This window comes from Etheostoma cragini, chromosome 9 (assembly GCF_013103735.1).
Source record: "Etheostoma cragini isolate CJK2018 chromosome 9, CSU_Ecrag_1.0, whole genome shotgun sequence".
In the NCBI taxonomy this organism is placed as follows: Eukaryota; Metazoa; Chordata; class Actinopteri; order Perciformes; family Percidae; genus Etheostoma; species Etheostoma cragini.
Window position 1 is genome coordinate 3,327,901 of NC_048415.1, and position 6,002 is coordinate 3,333,902.

Sequence of the window (6,002 nt, forward strand, 5' to 3'; positions counted from 1 at the left end):
AGCTTAGCTCAATGCTGATATGCCATCCCCTAAATTACAAACTGTTGAAAACGGATACTTATTAAATCACACTCAATCCTGAAATCACTGGAGTCCACGACACCCTACATTCTTAAGTTTCTTCTTCAGCTGTACTCTAATTTGAATACAAAATGTAAAACCTGAGCAGGATTTAACACTCTAGGTAGCACTGCAGTGAGGTTCACCATTATCCCTCTCTCTGTAGGAGAGCAGTGGTGCATGCAGTTTGCAAAGTGATTCTGCTGGTGATCATGTGCTGTACAGGCAGCCTGAGGCCGTCTGAGTGGGTTTGTGTCCTAGGAATAGAAGAACAGACAGGGTGACCATGACATCAAGATCTTAGCAGCTGTAAAGAAGGAGCCGGACTGTAAAGTGTGGCTAAAAATCAGTTTGGATTGCAGCATGGGTTGCGTCATCAAGATGACATTTAATCACTGAACAGATGAGCGCTTAAGCTGCAGAAGGTTTTTCCCAAAGACTTCATATTTAACATTTTGTTTTCTCAGATGTTCCTGGAGCGATCTCATCAACATTCACAATTAGCTTTAATTCTTTCCAGCTGTGAAAAGCTCCACTTGAATTTCATTGTCGGACGTTAATGTGATACCATCAACAGTACTAAAGCAAATATAGCATAAGCATAGCAACATATTTTCAGTGTCCCTTCTTTCATTTGAATATAAATGTAATGTAAATATAGTTTAGCACAAAAGTAATATCCAATGGGGCCATACCTATTTCTTTCAGCCCTTGGGAGCCATGGGTCACTACTAAGAGCAGGAACAAGATTATGCATTAATAACATGACTTACTCCCACTTCAGGCTTTACAAATGAACTGTTTTCATTCACCTACAGCATCTAACATAGACCCTGGGCATGAATTTACCTCTGAATTCCATTCACACCTGGCCATTATCTTGTGTCCTGGAGGGATAAAGACCTAATTAGAAAGAGTACAGGGGTCCAAATGAAGTCCAGAAAGGTTGCCACAGTTTGCTTTGTAATCACTTACATCCAGAGCTTACATGCTCTCAGGGATATGCTTTAATATCAAGCCAATTTTGAAATGATTTACCTGCAAGGGAAGTAAACAATCTTTCAGCGGCTTTTATCGACTGGGTAAGAATTGCTTATTGTGCAAGATGAAATGTAACTTGAGCAAACTCCATTAAAAAGAATGTGCAGGCGGCATTTCCCCTCGTTTCCCCCTTTCTCTATTGTTGTCATTCTCCAGATCCTCTGTGTGCCTCATATTGCCAATACTAATTCAGCAAAGAGAATCCATATTTTTGTGTAGCTACTATTTGAAAGCTTGATGACACAGTAGCAATCCACGGTAACTTCCCTTTCTGTATTTATCTGTTTCTTTCTCTGAAATAAATCATCAGTAATCATACCAACATGAAAGATGGCTGTCTCATCTTCCTGACCCTCCTGGTGTCTGAAACACTTGCAGATAAACCGCCAACGTCTCGCAGCAGTGAATGGTGAAATTGCAATCGGAGAGAATGACCTTTAAATCCAGGTGGCTCCATGTGTTGTGTGACACTGGCTCAGAGCAACAAATCTCTTTCACATGATCTAACAGAAAATGTAGCCATCTGCAGGTACAATCTCCAATGCAGAATGTTCCTTTATTTTGCCAGAACACCATCTTTACCTTTTACTTTAAAGATGCATGCACATTTAGTGAATAAGGACTTCAAAATTACGCCATAAACACTTGATTAAACACATTATTAATGATGAGAGATGCATTTGACCTTAAGACCTCTGGTGAGGTATTGGTACTGAGGCTGGTAATGAATCAAAGAGAAAGAAGTCACTAACGCAATCATACTGGCATTGGTTTCCTTGTTGAAAAATGTAGAACACTACACAATGTGGGCCTTAAATCTCATCAAAGTATCGTACTGAGTATGGGAGTTTTCAAAAGTGTTCTTCTGTTGTTTTTCTGAAGACAACAGTGTGATGTCCCTTCCTTAGTGTAAAAGCTTCTAAGTTTCTAAGTAATGACAACAAAACTGTTGGCGCGTCCACATGATCAAAGCCTTCCATGATCATCAACACTGATTTTTAAAACTTTGAATCTTTGTGTCTGTGAAGACAAAATGTCTGAATTTGCATCTAAGAACTAGGCACACAGTAGACTATGATGTATCGTGTCTATCAACAGAATCAGGACTGGGCGATCCTGCAAAGAAATGTGCACAAAATTTGAATCACTTTTGCATATTATTGCAGCAAATTGTAAAATATAATGCAAAGTTACTGTCAATCTTAATATTTAAAATATGCCAATGAGAGTAAAAAAATTCTTTCGTAGATATGTACTCTTCATGAACATGTCTTTTCTGTAGTTGGGCACTGTTATTAGTTAGTTGACCCTCTTTAAGTAACTTTTTCATCCTCCTTCTGATTTTCTCTTACTAAATGTTATTCTTTTTTCCCCCTGCAATAAATGGTAAAAACTATTTTTATTTGACAATGATCTCACATATCCTGTGCAACTGACTTTTCATCAACTCTGTGGTCACTATGATCTTAAATTGACGCACTAGTTTATGTATGTTGTCACATCTTTGGAATTGTACTACTCAATCAAGTTTTATTAAATACTAGACATCCTACTTTAGTGACAGTTTTTAATGGCCTGCAGCCACAACAGTTGTATGTATCCCTTGTTGTTCACTTTGTCCTAACCTGGACTCCCTGTTAACACTCGCAAAAAGGTATCCACACAGTAAAATGTTGGAAAGTGTTTTATTTGCTCAGTTACATTGATTGTTTGTCCACAAAGCTTGAACAAATAGGTCACAGCAATTGAGTTGGGAATGATGTGAAATGTTGCTATTAGTGTCCCACAAGCCAGTCACAGCTGAACAACGTGGGGAACACAACTCAAAATTGCTCAATTCAGGACAGGGGGGTTGTCCGCCTCAATGCCCCATAAAGCTGCATCCCAGGAAACCTTTTTCCGAAGCGACTAGACGATAGCTCATCAGACATAAGTAGTATTTGCACACAGGCGGAATAACGGGCCGGATTCGGCCAATACATTTCAAATTATGCAAATAATATTTCTATATAAATTCAGGTTTGTTTCACGACTCACTGGGACATATATAACTGCCAGTTCCTAACGCGCTGTGGTACTTCTTTCTTTTTTATTTACCGCATCCACAGGCACAGTCCATCACACCTAATCATGATTCACTGTGTCCTTGTGATTCACCAGAAACAGGCAAGCAATGACATTTCAGTCTTCTGGAAGTACTGAACGTGTGTAAAACCAGTGACCCTTGAAAGCGTCAGAGCCATAATCTTCACACTGTTGGAGACATTGTAGGATTCCTTCTAAATTAGCTCAAAACTTCCCAGATAAAGCTCGATATGTAGAGCAAACATGCAGGACTTGTCAGCCAGGTTACATTATCTCTGTACTAAGTGGATGTGAGAGCATCGTAGGCTCTACGCTGGCTCTTTATACCGCAGAATGTAGATTCGCCCAACGCAAAAGGAAAGTCATAAATTACTTTGGCAAGATTTGAGTTCTGCATAAGTCAGGAGGAGCCACCACAGGGGAAAACAGATTGTAGATTGTTTTGTGTGCACAGAGGGAATGGGGGAGGTTGGTTGTGGCGTTTAGATTAATGCATCTGCCGCTTTACAAAATGCCTTTGGATCTGCAAGTGCGATGTAAGCTGTAACGTAAATGTGTGATACAGTACATACAATATTTAATGCATGACTTTGGGATTAAGCAGTGATTTTCCTATTTTCTTTCAGTGGAAATATCACTTATCGTATGATATTACAGGTGTACAGGGGCGAGTACTTTGTAATTCATTCAGATGTGGCACAAGCAGGCAGCTGTTGTGATAAATGTCATTACTCGGCACACTGGGTTAAGAAAGTGCCTTGTTGCTCCGACCAGCAGAGACAGAGAGAACTGCCATTTGCAGGAAGATAAAAAAAAAAGAAGTAAAAAGTGTGACATCACTAAACAAGAAAGAAAATGTATTCTTAAAAAGGAAGTTACAAAATGCTATATCCATTCGTAGAACTGTAATCAATTTTAAATAATAACACAGTAAAGGCAACATTGTGAAATTAATTGAAACCCACATCACACTAAATACTAAACACTGAATATTAATTATCAATCAATAGTAAAAATAGTAAATTAATGAGGAACTATCTGCTCCGACATTGAAATATTAAACTAATGCATATTGGCAACTGACATTATGTTTACGTTGTGTTTTTGTTTGAGAAAATCGAATCAAACTGACAGATTTAGCGATGGGTGTTGTAAATGTTGAACTCGGCTGCAGAAGGCTTTATGGCTTTATAACACTGAGCTGTATCACTGCCTTCAACTCTTCATTGTTTTAGAGATATTAATGCTAGGAGAAAGAATACAGTCTCCTACATTACATATGCTACTGTATTACATTGTGTTATCTTGCATTTTATTGTAAGATGTTTTTATTTCTGCTCTGCCTGAAATTAACCTTACCTGAAGTGAACCCAACCCAAGCATTGCTTGCTCCTGGTAAGATACATCTAATATGTGATATGCTGGGGTAAAACTGACCTTCTCATAATATTTCTATTCTGGATTTCAGCTTGAAGTGAAATCTTTGTTTTCTGAGGAGAAAGTGCATTTTCCATCTGAAACCTGAGATGATAATGATTGTGAACAGCCCAGAAGTAATTGACTTTGGCTTCCTTTTGACATCTCTGAAGCTCAGAGGGCTTCACATGTTCAGACCAGGTGGTGCAGATACGTTTCTGGCAGCAAGGCAGAGCCCTGGTAGCAACTTCAATAGATATCTTTGACAGAAACTCTTTGGATAGCTGTATGTCCCGGACCGAAAGGCTATGGAATGAAAGACATAATACCCTGCTTGCACTTGCATGGTCTAAAAATAAATGTTTAAGTCAGAGCTCCAAATGCTTCATTAACTTAACCTGCCCAAAACCTATATCATTTGAGTAAATTATATTTTGTAAATAGATTAAGAAAGTTAGGTTTAAAGGTTGGGGTTATATCCATTCAAAAAAAATGTCGAAAGCTGCCTTAGATTACATTGCTGTCATTGACACACATTGCTTGTGGAAAACGAACAAAATGTAATTTAAAAACCTGAAAAACAGGCTCAACCATACAAGCGGTTATTATTATAACCTCGAAAAGTGAGGTCCCCTAACCTTAAAGTTGTCATTTTAACCCTTGTTTTGTCTTCTGAAAATCAACACTTTTATTGAGGCTTTTAATGGATTTTTTTAACTTTTTCTTATGTTTTTGTCTCCTTTTTCAACTTTTATTTTTTCAATGTTTCTCACTTTGACGTGTTCAGCAGTACATAACACTAACTTATTAACTTTATTTTAACAGTTATTTTTGGAATTTATGATCAATAAACCTAATTTATAGAAAATTATACCTAATGATTGAGTTAGAAAAGCAGAAAGAAAGTAGAGATTTGTACTTGCCAAAGAGCGTCGTGTGGATCAGTCATGTTATTTTGGGTAATTAAGAAGAACAGTGATATAGAAAAACGGGTCAATTTGACCTGAGGACAACATGAGGGTGAACCCAAACCGTAATAGTTGTTTTTACATTAAATAGTCAAGCAATTTTAAGAGAACTTTTGAAATGTTACAAAAAAGAAATGCAAATTAGGTGAGATACCATCAACTGGTTTGGGGCAAATAAACTAGCCTAAAGCGTTTTCAGAAGTTGTTGCTATAGTTAATGCATGCTTGTAATTTGCCAGTAAACAGAGTGTATGAAGTACAGGTTGCTGACTGCATTTAACTTCTACTGGAGAAAAATGAAGCAAGGTCTTCAGGAATTTGGTTTTAATTTAGCACATTTGATTTACTCTTTAATGTCTTTAACCTTCCTCTGGTGTTAGCTTTCTGCTGCCATCTGAAGTGTTAGCGGGTCATTTTGGACCCGTGTATTAA